The following is a 16,308-nucleotide window of genomic DNA, read 5'->3' on the forward strand; positions in this document are numbered from 1 at the left end:
TTATGACAGCTTGCTATGTAAAACCATGACTACACTTCCTAGCTCCAATGTTAAGTGAGAAAAGCATTTACAGCATGATCTGTAACCATTTGTTTAAACACACACACACACACACACACACACACACACACACACGCATGCGTGCTGGGATGGCATATCTCCCTGTAGGTTCTGTGAGTGGATGTATAGAGAAATATCTAGAAGGATATGTACCAAAGTAATAACAGTGATGGTTAACCTTGCAGAGGAGGCCGGAATATTGTGGTAATGAAGGAAGACGATATTTAGCTTTTTAAGTAATATTTGATTTTAGTACATCAAAAATGTATTTGTATATTCCTTACATAATTAAAAACTTAGTAAAACACCATTAAAAAGACACAGTGGGCTGCCTTGGAACGAGTGAGCTACTGGTCCCTGGAGGTATGCAAGCATCTGCACTGGGGTGGAGGGATTCAAAAGAATTTGAAAAACACAGGGGCTAGGTGGGTTAGTTGGCCCTTCTGAGCCTCAGAGGCTTATCAGGCGAGTAGGAGCAACGGCCACATTCTCCCTGCATCAAGAGTGGCTTTAAGGAAGCGCTTAGCATTCCGACCTGGAGCAGGGAAGGCTGCGGGCCCTCCAATGACTTGGGCAAGGACGCACAGGCCAGTTTCTCCCTCTCCCCTTCCCCCCAGTGACTCCTAGTGCCAGCCCTTCAGTTCCAGCAGGCCCCCAGCCCCTGGCCAGCAGACCTGGTATTAGTCTCAGGCTCCCAGGCTCAGGGCTGTGTCTCCGGGAGGACCTCACAGTGGGGACAAGAGTTCAGGAAGGAAGAAGGAGAAGAAATGCTCCTAAGGCTGATTGCTCCAGTGACACTGAGTCCAAGCTGTGACCGTGGCCACACGGTGAGCCCCAATCCCCAACGGGGTGAGCCCCAGCCCCAGCCATAGCCCTGGCCCGTGAGAGTCTAATAAGCAAAGGTCGATGAGCCCTTACCTTACCTGGCGAGACAGCAATGGGGTCAAGGAAAGAGCCAAGAGATATGGGTTTGAGTCCCAGCACCTGCCCCTGACTTCTCATAAGACCTTGACAAAGTCACTGAACGCTGTGGTACCTCAACCTTTCCAATGGCAAAATGGGCAGACAGTATCTAACTCCCAAGTCTGCCACGTTAGACCCCATGGGATGTCATCCACAGAGCCTCTCTGTGGACTCCCACAAAATGTGAGGCTCCCATCCACACCACGGACACGGCACTGAGTAAAGGAGGGGGCCACAACTGAGCTCCAAAAGCAGTTAGACCTGCTGCAGGTCCGGGGGCCTGGGAGCAGCTGGAAAGGGGCCCATTTGTGGCCCCAGGTGGGGACCAGGAAGCAGCGGGCAGAGGGATTCTCCAGCCGGAGACCAGGGCGCACCAGAGGAGACAGGAGTGAGTCCGAAAGAGCAGTGGAGACTTTCTTGGCCACTGTCCTGGGCCGAGGGCCAGGGTGCTCAGGGAGGGCAAGGAGCCACTGGCAGGTGCCAAGGAAGAGTACAGTTTCTACCTGGAACTGGGGGCGGGGACCCTGGGAGCCAGGCCAGAGAGTCCTTGCCTCACCGGTAGCCAGGAACAGGGGCAACGGCAAGCGACAGATCCACACAGGGGAATCAGGAAGAGGAAGAGCGATGCTCAGTCCCGAGAAGCCCATGACAGGCTTCAGGGAGCCCAAGGGCCGGACCTGCCCCTGGGTCCTGGGCACAGCCCCAGAGGATCCGAACTGGTATACAAGTGGCACCGGGCCACACAGAACAGGCTCGAGGTGTCCTGTGCAGGGAGAGGGACCCCTGAGAAGCAAGGAGGTCCTGCCTGTTGCTCACGGGGAAAAGCACCAGCTCTGGGAAGGGCAGGCAGCAGCACGAAATCTGAGCTAGGAGGCTTAGCGGGCCTGGGGCCACCTCACCCCATCTCGGGGAGACCTGAGGGCTATGGCTGAGCCCAGCGTGGGGCCAGCCCAAGGCAGAGAGACAGGGAGGTCCGAGAACACAAGCCTTATGCCTCCAAGCACAACCCAGGCCATCGTCAAAACCCAAGCCCCTCAGTGACTCCTGGTCCTGAAGCCGGCAGCCAGACGGGCTGCCAACGCCTCCCAGCCCATCCCGCAGGGTCCTGGGCAGCTGGACTCCCCAACCGAAGGGCAGCCAGACAGTCCCGCCTGCTGTGTGGGGCCCAGCTGATGGGGAGCCGCAGGGAGGGAACGGAAGGCTGGGCCACTCGGAACAGGGGCCCCCGAGGAGGAGGGTATAGGTGGGGCTGTGCAGGCCGGCCTTCTCTGGAGACCTGTGGCCACATGCAGGCCCAGACACACCAGGGGCTGTTCCCAGCAGCCCCAGATGGGAAGGGTGGGCTCCTCTCCTCCCTAGACTTTGCCACGGCATCAGGTCCCCATCTGCTCACCTGAGCTGGCCCGGGACGGGATGTGAACTGTCCCCCTTGACCACGTGTTCACTCCTCTGGCCACAAATGCAGGCTTTAGCCCTGACCCTGACCCGACAGACAGTTCGAGCCAGAGACCACTTCAGGCGGCTGTCCACGGATCACCTCCTATTCAGACCCCACACCAGCACATGCCAGGCCCCAGGCCTGGCCAAGCCCCCACCTCAGCCTCAGAGCTCAACCTTCCCGCCTCCTGCCCACACTCCCTGGCATGGCTCTGGACTCCTCGGGGCAGCTGGCACACCCCCTTTGACAGCTCACAGCACTGGCAGCATCAGGCAGGGGATAAAAGAACTCCATCATGCCAGCCAACCACACCACAGGTCAACGCACTGAGCAGGAGGACAGCCTGGGAAGGCCTGCTGCTCACACGGCCGAGAACTGCCCACCCTGTCCAGCCAGGACTGACTCAGGGGCTGCCGGGCACCAGCAGAACCATGGGGCTGGCTGTCTCAGAAGGAACAAGGATAGGCCCGCTCTCCAGCAACTTATCCCACCGGGCACCAAGAAACAACCTTCCGGAAGGCAGAAGACAGAAAGGAAAACACCACCTGGATGGCCTCTGCGGTCACTTAAAGCACATCCTCAGCTCTGACTCTATCTTCCACCTCCAGGACACCCTGGACTCAGTTTTGTTAAGTCGAGCCTCAGCTTGGCATTCAAGGCCCTCAAAGTCTGGCCCTAGCCTCCCTCTCCAGGGCCATCTCCTCTACTTGTTCTCCAAACACCCCAGACCACTCGCCCTTCCCTGAACTGCCCTATCCTCATGCTGTCTGCCTTTGCACATACTGTTCCCGGTGCCTAAAATGTCCTGCCCTCTTCCTCCACCTGGCAGACTTCCACTCGTCCTTCTAGGTCCAGCTCCCTGCCTCTTCCTCCGGGAAGCATAACAGTCTCTCCCTCTCCCATCGCTGGTGGTAGAATGACTTGCTCCCCTCCCCATCACATCCACGAGCAAGTAGGACACTTCCTACCTTCAATCACAGTTAGGATCTGGGCCAGAGCTTCTCACACTATTTGGGGAGAGTTTTCCAATCTGTTGCCAACTGATGCTTTTGTAAATTACAATTTTAAAAAATGAGGCAGCAACCGTCAAGTTGCAATAGGAGTTTTTTGACACTTACTTTCAATGTTGTAACTATCTCGCAAGCAGATCAGTAACACCCCGCTTACAGGTGGGCGGGGGTCTGCAGACCACCCTTTTCTGGGTACAGGACCCATCAAATCACGTGTTTATGTTTGGCCCTCCAGACCCCAAGGAGGGCACTCCATGAACATCTGTTGACCCAAATATGGGATGGGAAGGTCCCAACAACCCAGTAACATTGGCAGCACCTGTGCTGGGCCACACTACCCTTTTCTCAGGTGAGCACACAGATGCCACAGCTGGCCCACGCTGTACTTTCTCGGAACCACCTGGCATCAGGTGCTTGGAGCCTACAAGTCCCCCAGGTGCCTCTCCCACCTTCCCTCCCAGCATACCCTCCAACCGCAGTTCCCATGCAGTGGAGGAGAGCTCAGACTCCGGAATCAGAGAGACATGGGTTCAGGCCCTAGCTCTGCCTTTCATAGCTGTGTGGCCTTGGGTAAGTCATTTCACTTCTCTGGGCCTCACTTTCTCCTCTGTAAATGAAGGCTAATGACACCAGCGGGATGGGGCAATGTGCTGGGACCCATCCACACTCATAAGCTTCATTCAAGTTTGGCTATTACTGATGTTTATAAAGGCCTGGCTCACCCAGCCCAAAACTTGGCCCTGTGTCCTCCCTTTCTGTGTTTCCTCCACCCAAGACCCAAAGTCTTATTTGGGGGGTAGGAGGGAGGTAAATTCTTCCCTGGCTGCTAAGTTTGCTGATTTCCTTTGCAGATATCACCCCCCTGGCTCTCCCTACCCCGGTCTAAGTGCCCCACCCCTGGCCCCAGGACACCTTGAGCCTCTGACCTCTTCACCTCCTCTCTAAATACCAGCCCTCTGGATGGTCCAGCTTTTCCTCTGCGGTACAGCTGTCTAAAGAGGTTTCTTGAGCCACCCTGCCTGGGAAAATGCCGCCCTGTTTGGGTTGGAGCACAGAAGGGCTGGGCTAAGAGGTCAGGGACAGGCCCCCGGCTTGCAAAAGCCCCCCCCACCACCTCCACCCACCCTCCAGAGCCCACCTTCCTGTACCTTGGGCCATGACAATGCTGAGTCCACCCGGGCTGGCTCCCAGTCAGCCGCCCCCACGAAAGGCTCACTCCCTGCTGGGGCCGAGGGTCCGGTGGGCTGTTCCGCAGGCCCGTCGCCCAGCCCAGAGCCTCCCAAGCCGGCCATCTCCATCCCCCAAGCATCGGGCAGCAGGATCCCTTCACGGCCCTCACCCCTTTCCCTCTGGGAAAGTGGGAGATAGTGGGAGAAGCCACTCTGGGAAAGCTGACACTGTGGGGGTGGTTCCATATTTACTTGCTTGGTGACGTCCATACCAGCCCAGCTCGGTGCCCAGGTCAAGTTGCTCGCCTTGTCTGCTGGTCCCACTCTGGCCCCCAGCCCCGCCAGGAGCCAGAGAAGGCCCGCTGGCCACTCCCCCCTCCCCCCTCCCCAGGTCCTCATGCACATGACCGGGGTCTGCTGCCTCTGTCCCCTCAGGAAGGGGTGAGCTGCTGTCACAGCAGAGTCAAGCATTACCCCCACAGCCACTCCTTCTGGAAAGCAGGGCACAGAGATTGGGCCAAAAGCTCTCAGAATTCCCCATCCTACCCTGATGATTGCAGGAGGACAGTGAGTGCAGAGGAAGGGGTCCTAGATTTGGGGTTTAGCTTGGTCACTCCCTAAACAGTACAACCTCTGGCATGCCACTTCCCCTCTGGGAGCCCCCATCTTCTCAGCTCTAAAATGAGGTTGAGAGCCAGCCCATGGGCCTCACGGAGGGGATCTGGAAAAAGATGAGTTGGGAGGAGCCTGTTGGCCTTACGGAGTTGGGAGGAGCCTGTTGGCCTTACGGGTCGGGTTGGGGGGGTTAGAGAGAGTGGTGGAAGGGAAAGTTCTAGAAGCCACTGAAGGCTGGAGGCCCAGGTGTGGCTTTGCATAAAGGGTCCCTGCCCCTCAGCACCCACCAGGGATCTGAGGCTGATGCTAGGGAGCAGGACAGTCAGCAGCCTTCTGCCCCCTCCCCTCCCCTCTCCTCCTTCAGCCCATGTCATTTCACTGGAGACTCTTGGTCTGTCCAAATGTACCTGCAAGTTCTCACCCATGAGGTTCCCAGGTGGGGAGAAGGGCCTGAAACCAGCTGTGTAAACCAAGGGCTTATAAATCAAATCCCACATTTAAAGCATCCAGGAGACCTGCTGGGAATCGTTAACTAACACAGGTAGGCCACCCCTGAGGCTATATTTATAAATGTGGGTTTCTCAAGGTGACTGGAAAGATTAGATTATAGCTGGGTGATCTAGAGCTAGTCACTTAACCTCTCTGAACTTGCTTGAGCTTCCCCATCCATAAATGGATATAGAAGGGACCTCAGGGGGCACGATATGTGTTCCTCTTAAATCTGATCATGAGGACAGGGAGGAAAAAAATTTTGTCCAAAGAATGTGGCACTGGACTGATCCTACAGTCTCCACTTATAGGGAGGGAAACCAAACTACTTGAGTTTCTCCAAGCCCTTCTGTGTGCCCAGGCCTTTGCACAAGCCATACCCCACATTAGAATGTCTCTCCCCTCTCTACTATCTCCTCAATCCTTCGAAACCCAGCTTGAAGGCCACCTCCTCCTCCAGGAAGCCTTCCTTGACTTAGAGTCGGCGGCCATCTGCTTACATCCTTGTACTAGAATCTTTAACTGCCCGGTTAATTGCTCACCTCCCATGCTGGTCCATAAGTTCTACAAGGGCAGAGACTGGGTTTCCCTTACACCCCCAAGCCCAGCACAGTACCTGGCACAGGGATGGCCCATGAGCCCTGACCACCTGATGAAGAAAGGAAGGACTGAAGGAGGCCCCAGGCCTCCCCTCTTACAGAGCCCTGGCCAGGGACACCACCACGAGTGTGGCTGCACCACGCGAACACTGGGCTTTCTAACACAGATACAAATCTGCAATAGGAAACAGGCTTTTTAAAAATAACAGCACATTTTTTTCTTTTTTCTTCATTGTTTTTTCCCCCCTTTCTGCACAGCTTATTTTTCCGGCGCAGCCCCTGGGCCAGCTGTGGGGAAGCCTCTCCCAGGCCCCACTCTGAGAACATGGGGCTCCGGGGCCTCCAAGGATTCTCGGGCCCCAGCAGGGGTGGAGATGTACCAGATGGTTCCAGACCAGCCCTGGCAGCAAGACCACCAAGCAGCTCTGGGCCAGAAACCAGTTTGCACAAAGCTTAAGGGTAGGTGGGTGTCACCTCCTGGGAACTGACCCCCCCCCAGAAGGGTTTTATAAACCCATGTGACATTTCCAAAGGGGTGTCTCCTTGGTGGGTCTGGGGTTCTCTGCCTTCATTCTAAGAGGGCATCCTCAAGGAGGTGGCATCAGAATGCCAGGGTTCCAATCATGGCCATATCCCTGTGTAACCCTGGAGCTTTTACACCACCTTCTGGGCCCTCAGTTTACCCATTTGTGAAACGGCAATAATAACACATACCTTGTGGAGTGGCTTTCTACATAGAGACATGCCTAGGACCCTCAACAGCCCTCAATAAACATTCACTCCTTTGTCATCATTATTTTCATCACCTCTGGATCCCCTACCCTGTGGCCCCATCACCTTATCATATACTCTCTAGATCAGCAGAAGCCTCAGGCTTTGTTAAATATCACACTCTTGCCCTCCTGGGTGTCCTCTCAGACCTCCCAGAAACATGGTCCTTGTGGGGCGCGGCCACCTGTAAGTATGGGGAGCTTGGTACCTGTACCCTACAGACCAGTTTGTCCACCACGCATGATGCCTTCTTCCAGCGGGACCCACCTGCCCTTACACCCAGGAAGCAGGGTTCATTTACCCTGTCTCTCGCCCCCGGCACCCAGTGAACCTGCAGTCAATGCTCAGGGCATCTTCAGAAGCAGCCCTGGTGTGCAGACCCTGGAAAGAGAGCAGCAAACCCCAGGCCCTGCCCCCGCAGAGCTGCCGGTCTGATGAAAGGAGGAGACCAGAATCAGTAATCACACCCACAACTGTAAAATCGCTACAGAGACAAGTGCTGCAAAGGAGAGGTACATGGGGCCATGAGAGGCTGTCACGGAGGTTTGACCTAATCAGGGAGGGCTTCCCCGAAGAGGTGAGTTGGAAGCTGAAAGACGGATGAGGAAGCCTAAGCAGGGGGAATGCAGTGCATGGTCAGGGCTGAGGGGACAAAGCGCCATGTCAGGTGGAACATAGCGAATGGAGGGATGCAAAATGGTGTTCCCACAGGGTCTGGAAGGCGGCTAAATGATTTCTGGCTTTCTCCTAACAGCAATGGGAGTCCCTGAAAGTTTTCCAGGCAGGGGTTGATAGACTCACATTTGTTTGTCCAAAGGGTCACCCTGGCTGCTAATGGTGAGCCTTCCCGAGTTCCTGTGTGTATGTACTTGTCTCAGCCTGGAATGTTCCTCTAGTCCTTGTATCGGTCAGTTCAGGCTAGGTTATGCTATAGTAATAAACAACCCCCAAATCTCAGTGGTTGCTAACAACAAAGGTTTAGTTATCATTCAAGCTGCATGTCCATCATGGGACATCAAGGGGATCCGTGCCACACAGCCACCCAGGGACACAGGCTAGCAAAGGCAGCTGCTATCCTGCCTACTGCTACCTGACACGCCACAGGAAAAGAACATTCTGGAGGCTCGTGCACTGGCCACTAGATGCTTTGGCCCAACCTCATTTGTATCACTGTAGCTCACAACTCACCCACCAGCCACATGGCCCCACCCAAGCACAAGGGTGTCCAGATTCAATCCTACCCTGTGCCTGGGTGAACTGGAAATGTTTAGGGGTTAGTATCAAGAACTACCCAGACACTCTCCTGCTCCACCTTGCCCTTACCAGCCTCAACTCATTCATTAGATCATAAGCGGTCCAGTATTCCAGAAGAAGGGCGGGGCACATGTAGGAGAGAACTAAACTTGGAGCGCAGGGAGATCTGGGGGGAGGGTGCGAGGTGAGGCTGAGGAAGGGGCAGGGGCCAGATCACTCCAGAGCTTTTAGGTCATGGGGGCGATTTGGTTCTTTATCCCAAAAGCTGAGAAGACTCTTCTGAGTTTTAAGCAAGAAACGGGAGGCCTGATGTGAGCTTTTTCGGAACGGATCACTCTGATTGCGAGGTGGAGACTGGCAAGGAAGGGAAGCTGCAGGTGGACAGTTAGGAGGCTCAGAATATTTCCTGAGGACGGACAGGAGGCAAGGGACGGCCTTGGATGCTGTGCGTCGGTCATGACTATGATACAGCCAAGGGGACGGGCCAACGAGGCAGCTGAATAAACATGTATGACTCCTGACTCCTAGTCCGATGGTCTTTACTTCCTTCACACTTGCCAGTGACCTAGAACCAGGGAAACCCCATCTCCACATCCAAGTCTCCGAGAGGAAAGATTCAAATGACAGAAGTCTTACTGACACCAAAGAAAACAAATTCATGAAACACATCAATCCAAGGGGTCTGGAGGACAGAACTCACTCCTGTCAATGCTGGATATAAGTGATGGTGGTGATGGCTGATCGGGGCTCTTGGGACAAGGGAGGGGAGCCCCTCGTCTTTGAGAATGTCATTAGGAAAGAGAACTAGCCCCTGCCCCAGATGCTCCTTGGAGGCCCTGTCTGGAATCGGATGGTCTTGGGCTGGGCAATTCTGATGGTTCCAGGATAGTAGGTTCCACGATAATCCCAGATAGAGAACAAGACTTCTCGAACCATGTGTGGAGCACAGACTAGGCATTTTATCTCTATCGCCTTTAATCTCACAACTGCCTTGCCACACAGGTTCCGTTGGCTCCATTTTCAGGATGGAGAAGCAAGGTTCAGAGAGATCAAAGGTAACCGTGCCAAATCCAAAGTCATACAGTTATAACACGGTGGTGGGGGAAGGACTCCCAACAGAGAACCACTTTCCTTAAACTAAAACAATCATATGGGACTCTTCCCAGCAGGTTCTCAGACATTTGGCCACACAGAACTCTGCCCACCTCTCAGAGAGCTGGTGGGTGAACACCATGTCCCCGCCCCACAGGTAAGGACACCACAGCCTGTTACAGACTCAGACCCACGGACCCCACATCCCTAACACCTCCCTTCCTCTCAAGGGGTACTGCGGACAAAGGCCAGCTTGGGTGCCACTGGCATATGGCTCCACGGAAAATTCTTTTGCCCCAGCCCAGGCAAACCCCCCTAAGTTTATAGGGTTTCCAGGCATCAAGAGCAATCTCTCATTATTGCCTCCTGTCCCCGCGCACAAAGAACTGGGTGTGTTTCCTCTCAGCCACTCTAAATTATATACCACAGCCTTTCCCCACATGAAGCCAACGTCTACGAAGAAAGATTGAACATTTTTCTCTCCTAAGTCCCAGCCCATCCCAGGGGTCAAACCCCTCCCGCCCAACCCAGTTCAAGACAGAAGCAACTTTTCAACCAGCATCGCCCAAAGCGCAAGCAATGTGTATGCTCTTTGCGGCGACTAGCTTAGGGCGTGCTGGCCTTGACCGGAGAAAGGTCATTGGCCGCCAAGTTTCTGCAGTTCCTGCAGAAGAGAGCACCTTGGGCATTGCGAGTGGGGGATGGAGGCTACACTCCAGAGAGATTTCCCGAAGAGTCTACACGGCAACTAAGACTTAAAATATATTAAAGAAACGGCCCCCGGCTCGGCCACCTTCCGCGGGAAATCGCCGCGGGCGGCGTTGGAAGAGGCCCCACCGCCTCCTGAAGGGCCCGAGCCCCCCACATCAGCCCCAGGCAGCAAGCCGAAAGTGCCCCCGAGAACTAGGCCAGCGGCCGCAGAGAGCCCTCCAGCATTCCGCGCTCCGCCCCACCCCTGTCACCGCGTTCTCATTCCGAACGCTCGGCCCGGGCCGCCGCTCCCATTGGTCGGCGGCCACGTCCGTCAGCGGGCGGAACGTCGGCGCAGAGAAAAGGCTACATTGTAACAAGGCGAGCGAGCGAGGAGCGAGCGGGGAGGAAGGAGGCGGAGGGGCGGCCCCCGAATCCCGCAGCGGCGGCGGCGGCGGCGGCAGCTACCTGCCGAGGGTTAACCCACCTCGGGGCCGGGACCAACCGCCCCCCCCAAGCCCGCGCCCGCGCCGCCCCGGGCCCCCCGCTCCGCCCGCGCCGGCCCCCGGTTGCCCGCGCCCCCCGCAGCCGCTCGCAGCCCCTGCACCCGCGGCCCCCGCGCTCGCTGGCAAACTGCCGAGCGCTTTCCGAAGCCATTTTCAATGGCCACATTGGCTACCGGGGCTGACTCACCTTCCCGGGAATGCTGCGGCAGCCGCGGGGCCCGGGCGGCGCGGGCGGCCCGGCGGGCGGCTCGGCGGAGGCGGCGCGGCCCCGGCTGGCGGCCCCCGCGGCGGGAGCGGCCGCGCTGCGGGCGCGCTGGTCCCCGGCGAGGCAAAGTTTCAGCGCCAGCCTCGGCGCGGCGGCGGCGGCGGCGACTCGCTGCTGCTCTCCTCCCCTGCTTTGACCACCATCTTATTAGTACAGGAAATGACATGGAAAACGGAAGAAAGCGGCGTTTGGGGCAGACGCGGACCCCCCAATTCAGGGGCCGGAGCCGGGACTCACCAGCCGCGTCCCAACCCGGCCCGGGAGAAAACTCCCGGGGCCCCCTCGGCCCCCGCCCCGCGCGCTGCCCGGAGGGGGGAACCTAGCTCCTCGAACCCAAAAGGAGAGGGCGAGTTTTATAATCCTGCCCGCGGAGAAATCGAGAAAAAAAATAAATGAAAAAAGAAAAGGTTAAAAGAACTTTCGAACTGGGACACTTTTTTTTTCTTTTTTGATCGGAATTAAAAGTTCTAAAATTTTAAAAAGTCAATCCGTGGGGGGGCTCCCTGGCTCCCCGGCCCCGTTGCTGCCCATTTTGAACCAGATAGGGGGGATTAAAGCGTTTATAATTTTAACCCTTTCGAGACACCCCCCCCCCACCCCGTCACGCGCAGCAGGGCCCCTCCTGGTCCCTTTTAACCCTTTGAACGCCCAGCAGTTTGGAGATACAAACTAAAGTTGTAAAACATAGGAGACCCGCGGCAAGCTGAGGGTAAGGGACGTGGGGGTTCGCTCGTAATGTTAACTGGTTCTGCGGGGCTGCGGTTTTAAGTCGGGCACCGCACGTGTTCTTCAAGTGGAAATTCGTTACAGGGTTTGAGATTCTGAGAATCCGGCAGGCGGGTCCCTGGCTGATTTGGAAAAGACGTTGATTGAAGCCTCCCTCCGTTGCTCGGTTTCTCAGTTTCTCCATCTGTGAATGGGATTCAATATCCCAGAGAGACAAGGTAGCCAGGAAAAGGTGGGGCGGAATTTTCATAAAGACAAAGTGTTGAAAAGTCTGAAAGGCTTCCTTCAGCGCCCACAAAGCCAGTGGGGCGGCGATGGGGCAGAGGACACCGCGGGATGGCGTAACCACGACAACCATTCCCAAAATAACCGCTTTCTCTTGGCATTGTCCACAAGGCTTGTGGCAGAACTGAAAGGTCTCCTGCCCAGGGAGGCTGTGCTACGCTGGCTCTAAAAAGCGAGCCCTAACCCTCCCCCACCCCAAGTCAGAGTTTGCTTGGAGGGATTCAGTCCCAAGAAGGCGCCCAGGTGGGGCGCTGCCCAGTGAGGAGCGCCCCACCCCGCTCCCCAAAATGTCCATCAATCCGAGCCCTGCAAGAGCTGGCACTGGGGGCCTCTGGTGGGTACCACCCTAGGGAGGCCTCCTCCCAAGGGAATGAAGTTCCGGTCGACCTCCCGGTTGGCTAGGAGCCCTGCCCTAAGACTGGTGTCCATGGTCAGGGCCCAGGATGTGGTGGGGGCTCTGGGAGTCGGATGTTGTGTGGGGGGGGGGCAGTGAAAAAACTTATTGTACCACATCATCTTTCCCCCTTAACTTTGACATCAAGAACACAGCTTCATGGAATCCAGTTTCTAGCTGGGTGATCCTGAGTAAGTGACTTCCCCTTTCTGAGCCTCAGTTCCCTCCTCTGCAAGTGAGGCACACTAGTAACCCTCCAGCTGCCTGCCAGCTCTGTGTGAGGGGCCATGAGAGCATATTTAAAGGGCCCATCACTGGACTGCTCACAGTAGATGCTCAAGGAACGGTAACTAATGCCGTAATTCCATGACAGCCAATATAATATAAACATTCCCAGAGAGTCTATCTGTTCCATGCCAGGCAGAGTATTGGGTACAGGGGAGCACCAAGATAGTAAAGAGGGATCCTTCAAGGAGGTCTCCACCTAGCCTGGAGATGGAGGCACTCACAGCGAACTCGAAATAATTCAGTGGTTAATGTACATCCAACTGCTCTAAGCATTATACTGGAGGCTGAGCGCTTGGGCAGTGAAAGAGCACTGAGGAAGGAGCTGTTTGTTCTCTTCCAGGAGTAGAGTCCACTGAGGAAGAAATGTCAGAAGTGGGCCTTGCAGTGTTGGTGGGGGGGGGGGCGGGGGAGGGCCCCCTGGTATTTCCACCAGCAGTAAGATGGCATTTCAGGAAGGCCAACAGCACAAGCAAAGACCTAGACGTCATAAAGTGCCCAGGGTGACTGGCATGGGGTCACGTGGCTATGGGGCAACTTCTTGAGGGCAGGATGTGGGACCCCTGGTCCAAATTCTTTGTGTCCTGCAGGAAGAAGCTGGAGCCAGGAAGTGGTTAGAGTGCAGAATAGGTGGGCAGAGGACCTGGAGATGAGTCCAGAAAGCCAAATGGATAAAGAGAGAGTGTGGTCACAGCCTCCAAAAAGCAAAAAAGGTCTTTAAGGGAATGAGCTGGTAAGTGAAGCAAAGAGGGAATTTTATCTTGTGGTGCTGGTTTTCTATTTAAATCTCCCCATCTGTGTGGCCCAGTCTGGCTTCCCCTTGCCAGGAACACTGGGTCCCAGGGCTGCATCTGTGAAGTGGGGCTGGGTCCTCCGGCATTGCAGGCTGGGGAGCAGGGGCTGCAGGTGTGATCCTCGGAGAGCAGAGAGACACTGCACAGGTCGGAGACCTAGGTCTGAGGCATAGCCTCCTGCCTACACCGTGTCCCCTGGAGCACAGGATTCTTCCTGTGTGGGCTCCAGGTTCTTCCCACAAGACCCAAAGAGTTTGGACCAGGGATCCCACATTCTGCCCTCAAGAAGTTGCCCCATAGCCACATAATGGAGACTAAGGCACAGGAAGGAATCTGAAACGAAGATGGGACAGTTGCTAGAACCATCTCCCAAGGGACTCCATGGCAACCCAAGGGTCAGCACAGGTTTTCTGGGCAAGTGTGGACAGAAAGTGGCTCTGGGGTCTGAAGGTCATTGCCATGGACAAGTGGTCCAGACAAGGCAGGTCTTGTGAGGCTGTACCTCGGCTTCCCTCTGTGGGCTGAGTTGGGCCTGAAACGAAGAAGTAGGGGTGGGGTGGGAGCTCCGCTTGAATTCCTTGGAACTACTAGCAGGGGAGGTGAGACGGGGATGGAAGCAAACAGAACACACTGCACACACTTTCAGGACATTACCATTTGACTCAGTAATCCAAGGCAGATATCGTCATCACTGTTTTTACAGACAGGGAAACCATGCTCAGAGAGGTTAAGAAATTTGCCCAAGGCCACACAGCTAGTTAGAGGTAGGATAAGATTCAAACTCAGGGGGCTTGACTCCCTAGCCCAATGTCTTCTGCTCCTGGATACTTCTGATTTATTGTCCTTTTCCATAATGCAGCTTTTCAACCTAATGGTAAATATTTCCTAAATTTCTCTCTTGGGGGTATCGCACAAAAGGAAGTGACCAGAACTTTGTGGTTTGAGGTCAGGTACTTCATGACCTCCCCATGACAAAAAAAAAAAAAAAAAAAAAAAAAAAGTACTAACTGAGTCACCTCCAGGACCCTGTGAGGAGACAGAGATGCTCTAAGGGAATCAAGCTTGGCTCTTTGGAAAGAAAAGCTAACCTGAGGCCTTTCTTACCTACCAATAATGATATTGCAAAATATACATCCAGGATATGAGCTGAATAGCCCCTGGGTCACTAGCAATTCCCTTCCACATTTGCTGTAAAACAAGGATGTTGTTTGTGGCATGAACTGTTGATCCCTCCTAAACCCTCAAGGGAGAAATTTCACTCAAGATTCAGTGCCTGGAAAACACAAAACCTGAAAATCAATTGCATTTCACCCGTGGAACTGGCAAGCATGTCCTTTGCTAATAAGAAGAGCTCCATAACTGATCAGGTTTCCCTTTTTGCATTGGCTGCCAGGAAGCTCTGAGCCAAATTCTACCCCTGTTCCCAACAACTTTGGCAGTTGCTTCCTCCTTGTTCCCTCTTTCTCACTTCTAATCCTACTGACTCAGCTTTATTTCGTCTGCCTTCTATTAAAGATGCCCCCCCTTTTTAATTGCAAAAAATAAATATTTACAATAAATCCACGTTTGGAAGAGTTTCTGAAGGGACCTGGATTCCACCGGCCTTGTGTTAAGCCAGGCCCGGTCCTCTTCTGGTCTGGTCTTGTTCACTTGCCCAACAGCTGAGGGATCCCTCTCTTGGAAGGAAGGAGGAACTGGCTTAAGACCAAGGGATTCCTCGCCCAGCTGCCGATGATGGCTGAGAGCTAATGCCCGGGGTTAGATCGGCATTGCTATTTTTTGCTCAACTGACAAACAGCTTGCCTCTCCCCAGGAAGCCCAAACCACGATCCCCTACCTATGCCCCCGAAAGTAGCCCCCATTATTTCCTCCCTTTGAGGTATGGCAGGAAACAGACTCTTTGTTTCTGCAGAAGCGAGCACCACTTAGAACTGTTTACCATGCATCCAGGCGATCGGAGCAGAGGTGGGGGACAGTGGGATGGTGGCAGAGGAGCAACTTGACCTCTTGAGGACAGGGGAGGCCACACTGAGGAGGTGGCGTTTCAGTGGGATCTTGACAGATGAAGAAGCTGGACCCACCGAGAGTTGGGAAGAGTTGCCCACCCGTGCAGGGGCATGAAGCAGGACCTAGCTGAGGAGGCAGAAGGCCAGTATGCCCAGAATGTGGCATGGAGAGGGACGCAGGGAAGGAGATGGAGGGGGGGGAGTGCAGGGATCTGGCCCCATGCTTTTCCCACAGTTTGGGTTGACTGGAGGTGCAGCAGAAACCGCTGGCCGCCTTCAAGCTGGAGAGACGTACAAACGGATTCAAGTTTCACACCATTGCTTTGGCTGCCATGGGACGTCCTACATTTACTGAGTGCCCTGTGAGTAGGCTGGCCTCTTGTTTAATTATCCCCACATTAGAGACGAGGTTGATGTGGACACATCTCTTTTTTTCTGGCTGCCTGGCCTCTGACGTCCCTTTCGGTGACTGGGGAGCCTCCCACCTTCGGAGGCTTATTTGTGCCCAGGGAGAAACACCAAAACTCCTTTCCTGGGTGCTGTAGACTCCATGTCTGCACCCCCCTCCTTCAATTCATATCTTGAAACCTAATCCCCATGATGTCGGTATCAGGAGCTGGGGCCTTTGGGAGGTGGTTGGGTCCTAAGGGTGGTGCCTTCATGAATTCCATCAGTGCCCCTTATAAAGGAGGCTCTGGAGAGATCTTCCGCCCCTTGTGCCACGTGAGCGGACAGAGAGAAGACAGCCATCTTTGAACCAGGAAGTGCGTTCTCACTGGACACGCAATCAGCTGCCGCCTTGATCTTGGACTTCCAGCCCTGCTCCCAAATTCAAGAATCCAGGCAACTCCCTGCATCTTGGGGGACCTCCCCTGTGTGGGGTGTTGGAACAGATGG

General features: G+C 55.0%; 1 protein-coding gene across 2 annotated transcripts in view; it reads right to left on the reverse strand.

Annotated features, from left to right (window-relative positions):
• LOC111149584 (zinc finger protein 862-like) overlaps positions 1-10,896 on the reverse strand; it is a 77,676-nt gene extending 66,780 nt beyond the window's left edge. For both annotated transcript variants that reach the window (XM_022506704.1, XM_022506702.1), the window contains exon 1: positions 10,844-10,896. The gene's annotated coding sequence lies outside the window, so the exon portion shown is untranslated. The remainder of the gene's footprint in view (positions 1-10,843) is intronic.
• Between the last annotated feature and the right edge of the window lie 5,412 nt (positions 10,897-16,308).

Source organism: Enhydra lutris, unplaced genomic scaffold (assembly GCF_002288905.1).
Source record: "Enhydra lutris kenyoni isolate GAN:26980312 unplaced genomic scaffold, ASM228890v2 scaffoldscaffold22, whole genome shotgun sequence".
Taxonomy (NCBI): domain Eukaryota; kingdom Metazoa; phylum Chordata; class Mammalia; order Carnivora; family Mustelidae; genus Enhydra; species Enhydra lutris.